Source organism: Myotis daubentonii, chromosome 12 (assembly GCF_963259705.1).
Source record: "Myotis daubentonii chromosome 12, mMyoDau2.1, whole genome shotgun sequence".
NCBI classification, from domain to species: Eukaryota; Metazoa; Chordata; class Mammalia; order Chiroptera; family Vespertilionidae; genus Myotis; species Myotis daubentonii.
Window position 1 is genome coordinate 73,344,336 of NC_081851.1, and position 16,899 is coordinate 73,361,234.

Consider the following 16,899-nt stretch of genomic DNA (forward strand, 5'->3'; position numbering starts at 1 on the left):
TTCAGAGAAGTTGTTTTACCCATTCTAAAGCCACAGTTTGATAACCCCTTGAGCACACAAACTCATGATGCACATTAAGCTTAAATTGTGAGTTTGAGTCTGCCTGCTACCTGGGAGGGATGGGGAACGGGAGATTATTTAAATGTGTGCTTCAGGAGCTGGTTGAGGAAATGGAGTCAGGATCTCCTTCAAAAGGAGAGTGAGTTTTCTAGATCGTGGAAGTGACTTCTTGACATAGAGGGCAGTTCTTAGAAGCCAGGGTGAAGTGTGCTAGTCTAAGTCCAATCCCCTGGCTTCAAATGAGGAAAACCCACATTTTCAAATTGCCAATTCACACAGCAAGTTCTTTCAGGGAGGATGTGTGATAATCCCCATGGAGGTGAACGAAATCTGCAACGCTAAGGGCTTCTCTCTCATCTATTAAGTGGCAGAGACCAAGTGGGCAAAAGCAAGGGAGGCTAAGCAGTCCTACTTTACTGTGGAGCAATAAAAGCAAAACTCTTAGAGAGATTTTCCCCAAATGCTTAGAGCAGTGGTTCTCAACCTTCTGGCCCTTTAAACACAGTTCCTCATGTTGTGACCCAACCATAAAATTATTGTCGTTGCTACTTCATCACTGTAATGTTGCTACTGTGATGAATCGTCATGTAAATATCTGATATGCAGGATGGTCTTAGGCAACCCCTGTGAAAGGGTCGTTTGACCGCCAAAGGGGTCGCGACCCACAGGTTGAGAACCACTGGCTTGGACAGAGCGGAAACTAGGTTTACCACGTAAGGACCTTCGTCAGTTCCCTAGTGGAGAGGTGGGCAGTTTCACCAAGTAGAGGAGAGAATGTGTTCCCCTTGGAAGCAGAGATCTTTGGGTGACCAACTGTGTGTCTAAGTAAAGACAATTGTCTGTGGTGCCCAGGACCCTCCGCTGGAAAACAAAACCTCTCATGGTGGAAAAGAGATTCAGATGAATGGGTTTGATGGAAAGGAAGGGGGTCTGGACAGGAAATCATGCCCTTCCACTCAGGCTAGCTTGTTGCTTGGGCTGCAATTCCTAAGGAGCCAAGTGGGAAGTGCTGTTCACACTTTACTGTCCCAGGCATGACCCAAGAATGTGTTTGCTGGAGAAAATAAGAGAACAAATGATGTTGCAGGGATTTAGGTTGGAGGTAAATTTGGATTGAAGGAGCCCATGAAACTGTGTGGCTCTCGGGGAAGTTCTCCACTTCGGATGCCAATGTACTTACCTTACCCCAAACCCAGCAATGACAGGCACTGTTAGGAATTCTTTGCAGCCTAGAAACAGTCCAGCTGTGTTGGAACTGCTCTAAAATTAAGATTTTTTTTGATAAGGTGGTCATGTGATTAAGAACAAAGATTGTAAATTTTGCATGCAAACCTGAGAGAAATTGCGAGGTTTTTGTACTGAGTATCAAGATTTTAAGGTCATTGTTCTATGAGGTTTGTCCAAGTTCTTGTTCTCAATTCCCATTGTGTAAAAGTGTGAATCAGAAGAGTGACAGAGCATTATGATGAAGTAACACACACACACACACACACACACACACACACACACACACACACACCACTCAGGGCAATGGAGCAGAAGCCTGGAGTAGACTGGAGTAGACAGAAAGCTAGGAGAGGGGCCAGTTGCCCCAATGACCAACATGCAGGTGCATTCCCCAAGAGTTCAGCTTCTCCACCTGAGGAGAGGGAACACTAACCCTGCCTTGCCCCACTTTTCAGGCTTATGGGAAGAATGAATGAGAAGACTGAAATCTATGCATTTTGGATGTACAGGTATAAAATGAAATGCTTTATAATCAGCCAATTTAAAAAAAATCATGTCAAGGACACTTTCTATAGCCTTAGCTATCTTTTAGATAGGACAGGAATAGAGCAGCTGTGGCTACAAGGATAAAACAGGTCTGATGACCCAAGTCCCACTCAAGTCTGTTTTATGCTTTGTTGTTTATGCTGTGCACTTCTGCTCTGGTCAGCAAGCTACTGAGATTCGAGCTTCCACAAATAGCCTCAGTTTTCCTTCCCTTCTCATGTAGCTTTTGCTGACTATCCTGTCCACTCTTCCTCTCCCTTCCCTGTACCCAACTCCCCAAGCAAGTTTAAATGTGGGTGAGTGTACTGTATCTTATCCATCCATGTCTGCCTCAGATTTCAGCAGGGGGACTGAGTGTAAACATTTTTTTTTATCAATTTCTTGGTAAATAAAAATACTTTTAATAATAAAAATGCAAAATTTCAGCTCAAAAAGAAAACAGTGGCATGACCTTTTGGAATGGACCACACTGGCCAGGAACTACTAACTTATCTCCCAAACACACAGAAGTAGAAACATTCCAGATTTAGGTTTCATAGTTCACATTTCTCTAGCAGGAGTTATCATTTTTACTATGAACTCTATGTAGACTAAATCCACACTAAATGATAGAACAGTAAAAATTACAGAAAATAGATAACCTGTTTCTCTTCATAACATAAATGTACCTACTTGACAGATCATTTAAACATTTTCAACAAATTGCTATTTTTAAATAGTAGAATGAAAAACAAACAAAAAAACTCAGTGGTATGGAATAATGGAAAAAAGACTGAATTTGTCTTTTAAGTCTCAGGCATAAAAATTATCTACTGTCCCTACTGAACTTATTTGAGCCCCAGTGTCCTCAATTACAGTATCAATATGGTAATAAAGTAGGCCCACAACACCTCTCAAGGCTTTGAAACCCTAGTGATACAGTGCATGCAACTATGATTTATAAATTCTAAAGTGCTTCACTATATTAGTTAATATTATTACAAAGATGAAACAAAGCTCTCCATATCTTCTGTGGAAAGGGGAATTGGCATTAACCATGATCATTGTGTAATTTCAGATAAGCAGACCCACTTAAGATCACAGTAGACATGCTGGAATTTTGAGAAATGAATGATCTAATTTCATTTTTGTTTTTGTAAAATCGTCAGACAAATTGTTTTGTGGTGTTTTCTTTCTTTCTCTTAACATCTGGTTTCTTTGATTCGATCAGAACTAGACATACCAAAAGAGTATAAAAAATATTTTTGGGATATATTTGCAGACACTAGTCATTTGGATCTTTTCATGCATTTTCTGGGTTCTTATCTCAGCCCAGCCTAGACACTTGAGTCTTTAAATATTTCTCATGTACAAGATGATGTAGTTATCAGGTGAACCTATTTATATTCAACTTAATTAAAGAGTTTGTTGAGACTATACTAGCCCAAGCTCCTTTACAATAGAAAGTCGGTGGCCAACGTTGTTGAAGTAATTTCCTATTGTGGTGTAGAAGGGAGAAAACCTCACTGAGGAGGTGGCTTCTTATGTGGGAGCCAAGTGAGAAGTCATAACTCCCACTTTCATTGGTACAACTAGAGCTTGTGAGCTTTCCAAGCTGACTTCTGACTCACATGACCAGGTCTCTCTCACTTCTTTATAAATATGATCACACTGAGACTCAGGTGTGATCATCCTGCCTGTTGAGGTCAGGAAGAGTTGCCCTCCAAGCCAAGGCCACCATGACCTCCCTAAGCTTATGCATGCCCACAGCTCAGCCAGGGTTCTGTCTCACGTTGGCTCAGCTGGACTTTTAGAAAAGTATGCAGAATAAAGATAAAGGACTAACCAACTAGTCAGTGTACCCCATGATCTAAATAGGTAGAGTGTAGAATTAATAGCAAAAGATCAAACCATGGCTCAGCCCACCAAGAATAGTCTTGCCTGCCAGTGTGTCTCAGTGGTTGAACATTGACCTATGAACCAGGAGGTCACGGTTCAATTCCCGGTCAGGGCACATGCCCGGGTTGCAGATTTGATCCCCAATGTGGGGTGTGCAGGAGGCAGCTGATCAATGATTGTCTCTCATCATTGATGTTTCTCTCTCTCTCTCCTCTCACTTCCTCTCTGAAATCAATAAAAAATATGTATATTTAAATATAGTCTCAGTCTCCGAACAACCAAGCAGTCACTCAGTGCTCAGTATGCAAATACTAGATGTTATGAATGAATCAGAAGATAGCAGCCCACCGGTTTTTCTCACACACTGAGCTTTTGAGTGTCAGTCTTCATTCATTCATTCATTTATTTATTCATTCATTCAAAATGTTGACTGAATGCCCAGGGATCAGGCAGCAGCATCAGGTCCTGACAACACCAGGAATGGCTCTTGTACCTTGGGAACCTAAAGTCTATAAGGGTAGAGAAACTTAAATCAAAAGGACACATATTCAAATATAAAATCACCACTGTGATAAGTGCTAAAAAGTCTAAGTATCAGGAAGGCTTCCCTATGGAAGGGACATTTGAGCTAAGATCTGAAGAGTGAGAATAGGTCAGCTAGATGAGGATTCCAACAAGAAGCAGTCACTTGAGCAAAAAACTCTGTTACAGGAGAAAGCAAGGTTTTCTGAAGAGTTGAAGAAACTGCGCAGTGTGTCATTCAAATGAGAAGTAGAGTAATACTTGCTGATAAGATGGTAGGCAGGGACCAGATCATTAAAGACTTTGTGGCCAGGATAAGAATTCTTAGACTGAGAATGACTGGAACACATAAAAGAATTTGAAAGGCTTTGTATGAAGGACAGTTTGGAATGGCAAGACTATATGTGGGACACCCTTTAGGAGGCTAAACCAGTAGTCAAGATGGTAGCTAAGAAAGACTAAAAAATGAGGTGGACAGAATGAAGAACTTGGTAAGAATTGATAGAACTTAGAGTTGGTTGGATATTTATATGATGGTGGGATGCAATGACTCTTGGGTTTGGAGCTTGTACAGTTGGATAGTGAAGGTGCCATCTCCTGAGATAAGGAACCCTGGTAGAGAACCAGGTGTAAGGAAAGATTACAGGTTCATTTTGCATATGATGATATTCAGGCATCCTTATGCCATCACTCTGTAGACAAAATCTCAGAGGAGAGGTCATAGCTAAACACGTAAACATGAGACTAAAGCTCAGAGGAGAGGTCATAGCTAAACACGTAAACTTGGTTGTCATTGCTACATAGGTGACAGGAACACTGACGAAGCCAGAAACGTGAATGAAAGTCAGTGATGTGAAAGGGCATCTTTCTGCTGATAGTCTTGCTCTGCCTCTACTACCAAGCTCTTTGTTCCCAGCCAGACACTGGAAGCTGCTTCTCCAGGTCATTTAGTCCTGGCGGGCTTCTCTTCAAATTAAACAGGAGTGTGTGTGTGTGTGTGTGTGTGTGTGTGTGTGTGTGTGTGTGTTTATGGTGTATATGGGTACAGGTTTATTCTGTGAATCCAGGCTTGGAAAGGTACCAGGGACTAAGTTTGTATTTCATTTTCTAACGCTCTAGTCTGCCAACGTTTTCAAAACAGAGGGAGAGAAGTGGCTTTTTCTGGGGCATAACCTGTCTCTTGTACTCTTGGCTGTCTGCAAAACTCACACCTTTTTCTGAAAGGTTTCCTACTGCTTCAAACTTTAAACAGTCCAATTGTATTTCTAATTTTCTCATAATTTCACCACCCACAGTTACTGGACAGTTGTACTTTTTCTTCTTCCAGCAGGTTTACTGGGACACCTACTTTTCATTTCCCCACCTGCCTTGGCACATGAGTCTACTGGTCACAGCACAACACCTGGCACTCCGCTCCAAGGTGCCCAGACATTATGTTCTTCAGAGAGGGCGCTAGCAAAGTCTCCATCTTTCCACTGGAATTGTAATTGAAGTTGCTAGATTTTCATGAACTTTTACTTCCTTGGTTTGCATTGTATTGTACTTTTCTCATGATTTTCCTCAGGTAGTTTTCCTCGCTTTTCTACATGAGAAAAAGGTGGCATTTTTGAAGGCCAGAATGTGAAGTTTGGGAAGGCAAGGGTTCTTGCTGTGGCTGACAGTTAGGCTTGCCTACGATTAAGATTTTAGGGCCTGTTTTTATTGCCTATCATCTTTCAGTTCTACTTTAGAAAATATATATTTTGTTTTGAATTTAAAACTAACCAATATGGGGTGAATGCCTAGAATAATCTACTGTACTGGGCTCATGCCCTGGGGATACCAAAATAAGAAAGATGTAATCCATGCCTCCAAGATACATATTTATTTAGTAGAAGTAAATGAAAGAAAGTGACCAACTCTAAGATGATGTGATGATAAAGGTAAAGGAGCAACTAATGTGAATAGAATAAATTTTTCCACTACAGCTTATAAGAGCTGTGTCTTTTAAGGAACTGGGTATGGCTAGCTTGTACAAAACAGACATATCAATAATTCATTTAACAGGAAATGATGGGGGTCTCCACAGACAAATTATGGAAACAAGGTACATAGCCAGAAAGTAGAATGTGGACCCAGATACTCAGAAGCTCCTCCATCAGTTAGATTTGCAACAAAAATTGATATTAATGGAATAAGTAATTCCAATGGAAGGCAGATGCACAGAACATACTAGTGTTAACAAACCGACAAATAGCATTAAAGTTTAACTTAAGAGCTGAGATATACAATGATTCCCAAAAGAAAGGACAAAGCATATAAGGCTTCCATCGTCACCAGACAAACATACATACAAATCATTTTAGTGGATCTCAAGTTTGTCTTAAATCAACAACCTTCTTCTCATGTTAATGTCTTGGTTAACTATCACGACTAAGAATACCTGCGCATTAAGTAGAAGAATTCTAGCTGACAAACATGACCCAGGCATTTGTAAGAATATGTTCAATATATGTATACTTATGTTTTTAGGTAACAGAAAGGAAAATGCTGTATAATCCCTCCCCCGCTTGTTAAGATACTGTCAGTAAGCACAGATGTGGAATAGTTGAAATAGAATTCAGGTTTACACGATGAAAGCATGGAAGTAAGTGTCAGATGGCTGTGTTTCTGAAAAATCAAAATCTCAAGAAGGAAAAATAAATAGCATCCTATGCTCAATCCTTCTTGCTCAATGAAACAGCAACAGTTTAGATTGTCTAAAGTAGTAGGTACAATGAATATTGTCACAAATCCTGTTCATTTTTGACACAATATGGATGCTGACTACCAGTAGTATCAAGAATATAGCTAGGATTGTTTGGATACCTGTCTTTATAATCATGAAATACCCAGGGGGTGGGGTCAATGCATTTCTCTTAAAAAGCTGTTTCTGTGTGTTACATAGAACAGACATGGTACATATGTGCTTATAGTCTTTGTTGAAGAAACTGTGCATTTAAGCTTAAGTGAAATCAACAAAAAAGAAAATAGATATATGGAGATGTGATTTGGAGATTAAAGTTAGTCTTAAAATGTGGAATGAAAAAAATATCATCCTTTAAGTTCTGAAGGGACATGGAAGAGGGAGGTAACAAATAGAAATTCTGTATTATCCCAGAGGACATAACTGGGGCTTAGAATTTATAGTGAGGTGAAACTTGGCACTCTAGGAGGGAGGAACTTCCCAAGAACTTGAGATATCCAATATGGAAATGAGCTGCTTCAGGATAATGAACTCACAATGACAGCAGTGTTCAAGCAGATATTGAATTACTGCCTGTCAAGGATGTCATAGAAGGAATTGATTTGTGTGCAAGGCTGGGCTAGACCAGTGACTTTCAATTTATTTTTTAAGGAGTGGAACTTTTTTCCCCCCAAATCACCTCTTACATAAAAACACAACATTAAAAAAATATATAACAAATAAAAAGAAGGCTGTTTTGGTGAGACCCCACCCTTTGGGTCTCCTCAACTCTCACATGACTGGCCTTGGAATCTCTTTAGAATTCCAAGGGCTTGACCAATCCCCCTCTTACTACAAAAATATTAAGGATTTATGATTCTCTTTGCTTCCAGGATTTCATGATTATTCTGTATGGGAATCATTCTTGTTTGAAATGGTTCATTACTAGGTTTCTTTTAATTTTAATTTCTAAAGCGTATGGATTGTCACAAATTAGGTTCAGGAATTTTTAGCCCAGAGTTTAGTTTATATCTGTCTAAACACACATTTGGACCAGTCAGGATATAGAAATTATGATTCCCCCCAAAAATGAAGACTTTTTGAGATCTAGTAATATAGGCTTTAGATTCAAACTACTTCAAATCAGATTGTGTAACAATAAGGAAGTACAGCATTAGTAACCAGCCCCAATAACTTTGATCAGCTTGTATTTAGTGTGTTAGGGAATTATGTGTTTCTTTCAACTCTGTCTGGCCATAGAGGCTCTTTTGAAGCTCACATGCAGGCAGTTAATCTTCCTAGGTTCATTGATTTATAACAGGGACAAAAATGCTCTTGTGAATCCAAATAACTTAAACTTGAAAAAGTTTCAGTCAAGTGATTTTGTCCATAAGCCACTAATAAAATTAAAGAGATGTCAAACAGAGAACAGATGTCTCGCAAGGTCATTGCTGTGCAGGTGCAAAAACGAGTTAACCAGTTAATCAGCTTGGGAGACTGAACATGTTAACTAACCTAAAAAAGATGGATGAAACAGGCAGGTCATGATTTATTAGTCAGCAGGAAGGAAAAGATGGCAGTTCTGACTTGAAAAATGAGGCTGTTTTATCAGTCTCTCTGGTGTGTATGTACTCTTAGCAGGACAAATTACAGTCTATGTACAGAAGAGAGAGACATTGACATGTATGTTTACCGCCACCTCAGTTATGAGAAGGAGCTGATGGCATTTTGCTTGTGTGTCACCTGTAGAATATATGGGTAAAAGGTGGTAGGTGTATTCTTGGGAAATTAGGAGGAACCTGTTAGAAGCAACATACTAGCTGCAACAAAGCAACGTGGATGCATTGTAAAGACATAGAGTTATTTTTTAATGAGATATATAACACAATACCATTTCCATGAATTAAAACTACATCAATACAAAACAATAAGAATCATATTTTGTCAGAGCACATGCAAACACATGAGTGCCTCTGGGAGAAAGCATGAAGAATAGGAGCTGAAGAATGGGAATAAAAGAGGCTCAAGACAGTGATCAAACCATTAGTTGTTGTACAGTGTAAAACTAGTGGTATGAAGGAGAAATGTCCAAAGCAAAATTTGGAAATGAGGAAGAAATTGATCACATCTGTGAGGATTAGAGAAAACTTCTCTGAAGAGGGAATACTTGGCTTTTCAGACATAGAACAATATGGAAAATTTGGAGAACTTAAATAATTCATGGTAACTGTAGCATACAATGTGAATTGAGAAATACTGGGAGGTGAAGTAAGTACTATAAGTGGGGTACAGATCATAGATGGTCCGGTATGCCATGTAAGCAGCTTGTATTTATCCCAGAGGCAATGGAACTAATGGAGGTTTTAAGCAAAGGAATAATAAGAATGGACTGAGTAATATATAGACCACTCAAAGATGTCATAGGCCGGGTGGAGTCTGGATTTGAACAGACAGAACTGGGAGAGAGGGAAATCTGTGGGAATATTTGAAACAGTCTGTATAGAGAAGATGAATGTCTGAATCAAGCAATTAAATACAGGGATGGAAAAAAGTATGATAGATACTTGGAAAAGATATGCCCCAGTATTAAGGTATACAATTGATAGGACATTACAACTGACATTGAGAGCTGAGAAAACAATGTTTAGGGTATCCCCCAGGTTTTTGGCTTGGGTTAAGAAAGATAGTTATGCTATTTAACAGTGAAGGACATTCAGGAGAAGGTTTAGGAGTGAACTGAGTTCACTGTAGCATGTTGAGTTTGAAGCACTTGTGGGGCCATTCAAGCAGTGATATCTAGTAGGTAATTAGATCTGTTGTCAGGAGAGGAGCCTGAGCTAAAGATACAAATTTGGGAATGAAGTAGTGAAAAAAGTACAACCTCTGTTTCAAAAACTCGGGGGGATATGTAGAAGGAAGAGAAAACAGCATCAAGCACTTAGTACAAAGCAATAGAGAGAGGTAAGGAGTACAAGAAGGTATTCTGGTATAATAGAAGAATGAGAGAAAGAGAAAGAAATCTGTAATATAGAAGGAAACGTAGGAGAAATGGTGTATTGGAAAACTAGGGCATTGAATACTTGATGAATGAGGAGGAAAGGCTTTCTTCCATCCCGCATGTCTATCCATTAGCAAACCCTTCTGATGACATCCCCAAAGCTCAAACCTCCATCACTATCACTGTCACCTGAGCCCCTGCCAACATGAGCTCTCTACTGTGATAGCCTCTTAACTGGCCTCTTGCCTCCACAATCATCTTAAATCATAGCCAGAGTACTTTATTTAAAACATAAATTATATCATGTCACTTTTCCACTTATAAACCTTCCATCACTTATTCTTCCAAATAGAAACGAAATCGATAGTTTATCAGGGCCCACAAGAACCAGCAAAATCTGCCCCCTGCTGGCCTCTCCCACCCTCTTCATGCCATTTCCTCTCTTGGCCTCCATTGGCCTCCATTCTGTTCTTAAATGACAACAAATTATTCCCCCATCCCTTCTGTTTCTTTCCTGAAATGTTAGTGCAACTTGTCCATTCTCATCTTCCCTGATCATTTTACTCCCTCTTTACTTGCCTAAAGTATCAGAAGTGTGGTGTTCTGTGTGAGAGTGTGATTAGTAAGGGAGACACCCAGGTAAAAGGCTCACAGGAGCAGGAAAGAACTGGGATTTTCTCTATAGGAGAGGAGAACTGTAGTTTTTACCTACACAGCCTCATGTGTGTAATCACCTCTCCAAATCAGTTATAGAATACTAGAGGTCTGGTGCACGAGATTCATGCACTCAGGGGGTGGGGGAGTCCCTCAGCCCAGCCTGCACCCTCTCGCAGTCCGAGAGCCCTTGGGGGATGTCCGAGTGATGGCTTAGGCCCTGTCCCTGGGGAGTGGGCCTAAGCTGTCAGTGTCCTTAGTGCTGCCACGGTTGGTAATTAGTTTCCAATGATGAAATAATTAAATATTTCACTCTGAATTCCCTCCCGCCACCACCACTGCACTAGCTAGCCATGACCCCAGCTTCTGGGCTCCTGGCTAAGCAGTGCTCCCCCTGTGGGAGTACACTGACCACCAGGGGCCAGCTCATGCGTTGAGTGTCTACCCCCTGGTGGTCAGTGCACGTCATAGTGACCAGTCATTCCTCTGTTTGGTTGATTTGCATATTATCCTTTTATTATATAGTACATTCTTTGCCAACCAAAGTTCCCACATGCTCCTTTCCAATCAATCCTCTCCCTCAATACCTGCTGACAGAGGCAACCACCTTTGGCTTTTGTTACCAGCTTTTTGGGCTTCCCTAAACCTTATCAGATGTCCTGATGGGGAAAATGATGGTAAATTTGGGGCTTGACTAGATTTCAATCCTTCAACAGTCTATGTGACTGTCAAGACTATTGGTTTGCCCTGGCCAGGGTGGTTCGGTTGGGCATTGTCCCGTGCACTGAAGGTTGCCAGTTTGATTCCTGGTCAGGGCACATGCCCAGGTTGTGGACTCAATCCCCAGTAGGGGGCATGCAGGAGGTAGTCAATGGATGTGTTGCCCTGACATTGATGTTTCTCTCTCTCTTCTCTCCCTTCCTCTCTCTCTAAAAGCCAATTAAAAAATATTTTAAAAAATCTACCAGTTTGGCTTTCTCATAGTGAACTGCCTCCACCTCTCCTAGCACCATGACCGGCATAGGGAATAGCCAGCATTTGTCAACTGGTCCTAGAAATGACATTTTCTTCTCTGGAAATTTAGATGATTTAGCTACTTTTGCTTCTACAAGTATCTTATATCTTTAAGAATATTATTTTAAAATAGTTTTCTAGCCGAAACCGGTTTGGCTCAGTGGATAGAGCGTCAGCCTGCGGACTGAAAGGTCCCAGGTTCGATTCCGGTCAAGGGCATGTACCTTGGTTGCGGGCACATCCCTGGTAGGAGATGTGCAGGAGGCAGCTGATCGATGTTTCTCTCTCATCGATGTTTCTAACTCTCTATCTCTCTCCCTTCCTCTCTGTAAAAAATCAATAAAATATATTTTAAAAAAATAGTTTTCTATTGTTTCCCTCATGGTTGCAAGCAAAAATGTTGGGCTACTACATCCTGTTATATATTACTTGAAAGTAGAGGTCGATTTTCTTTGTAAAAACTATTTAAAAAAAGATTTTCTAGCAAGTATTTACTGGGCACCTATTTTATTCTTAACATTGTGCTGACGGAGTTAGAAAAAAAGAATCCAAGCAATGGGCCTTAACCAAGGTAGCTGACATCCAGTTGAGAAGGAAAAACATACCCAAGTGAAGCAATTAGCGAGTGTTGTGGGGTTGTCAGATGTAATGGGGAAGTAGATAACTTCAGTTAAGTTCTTTGTCTTCTAGATCACGGTTTCCTCAGCAGCAAATAAGAGGTTTGATTTCAATTAGTGTTATCAATACACTGAGCCAGATAACTGGGGCTGGCCAGCTGAGTAGTTGCCCAGATAGCCATCTATATGAGGTGTTAAAACAGCAGTGGAAACAAAATAAGACGGAGAAAATGGAGTTTATCAGGACTCCTCTCAGGAAGAGTACCATCTGTGATCTGAGCTTAAGCTATTTGGGAAATTGGGTGAGATTCACAAGGAACAAGCTTAAGAAACAGCAGATGGAGGATAGACCCTTCTACAGGGAGGGACTCCAGTTTACCACCGGGCTGTTGTTCTGTTAAATGGTGAGCTTGGGTCCCATCCAAAACGCCTGGGCAGCCGAGGGGAGGCTGGACCTCACTGCTAGCAGTCTTGTTTTTCTGCCCCCTTCATGCGGTGTTCACTATTTCTACATAAATGAACAAATATTTTAAAAATACAGTCTGCCTGGGACACATAAGTATTAGCACTGCATGCCTCAGCCCAGTTCTGTAGCAAATAGCTCGTTAACAAATGACATTTTACATAAAACCTCAGAATAAAAGCAGATAAAACAAAACCCACTTTTGTTAAATTAGCTATAAAGAATCAGGGCTTGTTCACTCAACTTCTCTTTAAACCTGCTGAGAAAATATTGTCAAATCCTAGTCCTCAGTGGAATACTGTTTGGAAATTATTGACCAAGAATATTTTTACTTTTTTTAACATTACTATTCTTCAATTCTATGATAAGGTATAGACACCTAGAGAATCAGATTGTACTTATTTATTTATTAAATTCTCAAATGTCATTCATCAATATTAATATTATCAACTCTCTAATTTAATAACAGATATTTTGAGAAAAATAAAATGATTACATGTTAAGTGTAAACTTATGTTCTTAAAGTTTTCTTGAACTTATTCTTTCAGTCCTTGTATTAAATAACACATTTTTATTTCCATGAACTCTTTCTTGTTCTCTGATTGACGTGTAAAAAATAGTAACCTGTTCTTGTTTTATGGATGCCCCCTCTTGAACCTCTCTGAGGCGTAGAATTTTTTGACATTTGCTTCTCTTTTCTATATTACCTTCTATTTATTTCTCAGGTTTTGTGTCTATCCTGTTCCTTCTCCTTTGAATATCTGGTTCTCTGTAAGTTTCCCAGAAGCCTTGACTAAAATCTCTATTTCACAACAAGGAAACAGCAGCCTTAAATGACACACTAGATTAGATGGGCTTAATTATATCTTCAGAGCATTTCACCCCAAAGCAACAGAATATATATTCTTTTCAAATGCACATGGAACATTTTCTAGGATAGACCACATGTTAGAACACAAACAAGTCTCCATAAATTTAAGAAGATTGAAATCATATCAAGCATTGTCTATGGCCATAATGGTATGAAACTAGAAATCAAACAAAGAACTGAAAAACACACAAAGTCATGGAAGCTAAATGACATTTTACTAAACAATGAATTGGTTAACAATGAGATCAAGGAAGAAATAAAAGATATATCTTGAAATAAATGAAAGTGAGAACACAACAACCCAAAGTTTATGGGACACAGTGAAAGCAATCCTAAGAGGGACATTCATAGCATTACAAGACTATCTCAAGAAACAAACACACAAAAAATCTCAAATAAACAATATAACTTTACACTTAAAGAAATAACAAACAAAGCCCAAAGAGAGTAGAAGAAAGGAAATAATAAGGGTCAGAGCAGAAATTAGTGAAATAGAGTCTAAAAATATAATACAGAAGATCAGTGAAAGCAAGAGCTGTTTTTTTTTAAAAAAGATAAACAAGATTGACAAACATTTAACTAGACTCATCAAGAAAAAAAGAGAGAGGACCCAAGTAAATAAAATCAGGAATGAAAGGAAAGCAGTAACAACAGTCCCATAGGAATAGAACGGGTTGTAAGAAAATATTATGAACAACTGTATGCCAACAAATTGCACAATCTTGACAAAATGGATAAATTTCTAGAAACCTACAATCTTCCAAAACTGAATCAGGAAGAATCAGAAAATCTTATTAGACTTATTTCAATTAATGAATTTGAACCCATAATGCAAAAAAATTCCCAACAAAAAAAAAGTCCTGGGCCAGATGACTTCACAGGTGAACTAACACCTATCCTTCTCAAATTATTCCAAAATATTCAAAGAAAGGAAAGACTCCAAAGCTCATTTTATAAGGCAAGCATTATCCTAATTCCAAAACCAGATAAAGACACTAAAAGGAAAAAAAGTTGTAGCCCAATATCCCTGATGAACTTAGATGCTAAAATCCTCAACAAAATTTTAGCAAATCAGATCCAGCAATACATTAAAAAGGTCACACACCATGATCAAGTGGGAATGCAAGGTTGCTACAATATCCACAAATCAATAAATGTAATATACCACATAAACAAAATGAAGGGTAAACTAGGGTAGAAGAGGTCACAGATCAGAGTAGAGGGGCGGGGGCGGGGGGTGAAAAAGTGAAGAGATTAAGCAAAGAAAAACAAAACAAAACTCATAGACACAGACAACAGTGTGGTGATTACCAGAGGAAGAAGGGGGTAGGTAGAGGTAGAAGAGGGTAAAGGGGGGATAAGTTAGGGCAGAAGGAGACTTGCCTTGGGGTGGTGAACACACAATACAATATACAGATGATGTATTAGAGAATTGTACACCTGAAACCTATATAATTTTATTAACCTATGTCATTCCAATAAATTCAATAAAAATTTTTTAAAATTCATATTAAAGAGTGAAAATCTATGTTGATGAATAAAGCCTGATCTGTGATTTCCTCTGTTGCTTCAGGTCTCCTGAATGTAATTCAAATTCGAGGGTGCTGATTATCAGGCTTCCTCCCTCCCTCCACTTGTGCTTGGCTGAAATAAAGAGAGCCAACTTGAGGGTACCAACTCTTGTATGGGAGCCCAAAGTCCTCCCAGGCAGATTGCTTAATTCCTTTAGGAGCATTTCTCAGGTCTTTATCCATTGGGCAGGGTGAGGTATCGGGCTGACCCAGCAGAAATTCAGGGGTTGCTCTCCATCCACCATCTCAACTTCTGCCTCTTCTCCCATTGTCTCCACCTTCACTCATTCTAAAAAATGGCAATGAAAAATGAGTCACGTGGTAGCCTTCCTCCTTCTGTGCATGCTCTGATCTGTGACCTTTTACACCTTTGTTTATTTAGTATGACCCTAATGCCTAGGATTTTTAAAAAATGATTATTACGCCCATTCTCAGTGCTTTTTATGAATTTTTCATTTTTGTGTTTTATTCTGGTGGCATTCTAAAGAGGGGGTGGTTGGGTAGCTCCATTCAGCACATGGGACAATAGGGGCTACATTGCTGGAAAAGAATTTATAAACAATAATAAGACCAATGGAAAGAAAGTCTGGCATTTATAATCACCAAAATCAGGGATAAAATGCTCTCCCTACACCGCCCCCACCCCAAGGTATTTTTAAAAAAATCTAAGTTGTTGCTTTGGTCACTGTAGAGTTTTAATCATAAATATGTATGTTTCAAAGAAGCACTTTATTATTATTATTATTATTATTATTATTATTATTATTATTATTTTACTATTTATTGTCTAAAGAACATTGAATTCTAAAGGGAAGTTAATTTGGAAACCTCCCAAATATACAGTTGACCAAGCACAGATAGAGTCAGCTACATGCTTGTTTCAAGCATACGTTTGTGAAGTTTTGGAATCATTGCATTTGACGCCCCCTGTGTTTCCAATCCCTTTGGTACTAATGCTCCTGCATTCACACACATTCACACAGTAGATTTGAAATAAACATTGACAGTGTAGTGTTGTAATGATAAAGGAACAGAAGTTGAGTTACTTTGTCTCATTCTATGAGACCATTTGGAGTTTTATGTGTATTTAAATTTAAAACAGTGATATACGGAGCAAACTGTGAGGTGTAATACTTTTTATGGTAAGTACAAATTGCAGTTCATGCATGAAATCTTTTTAAAAGTTAGAATAATATCTTTAAGTGGGAATTTCTTGTTTATAAGTTAACTCTTTGTTTAAAACTATGGAAAAACCCAAGGAAATAATGTCTATTACTGCAAGCAAGTAATTTTGTTATAAAGGAGAAGGGAGTATTAAAAGATGATTCATTCCAGGTGTCAAATACATTCTGCATGCCACTGCTTTCCATCGTAGGAGTGGGTTGGAGAGAAGAAGGAAGTCAATGCATGTCTTTAGTCTGCCATTTTGACCGGAAGTAGGTGCCATGAGGAAACAGAGCTGTCAAGGGGTTAAATAGCTTTTCACAAGCAACGTGAAGTCAGTAGTAGACCTTATGTCCCACTCCCATTACTTTGAACCAGACTGGTCTTTGCACTCAGTGTCACTCAACCTGTGCAGGATATGCACACACTTCCAGCTCCATCAGTTGCTCTGGCTGAGCATTACTTCTCAGCCTGCATCAGCCCAGATTCCTCTCAACTGGCACATACAGTTTTCTTCATCTAGCATTTTTCATATTATACTTGTGTTTTGCTTCCATCTAAACTACAAGCTCTTTAAGAATAGGAAGGATATCTTATGGCCCACTACATC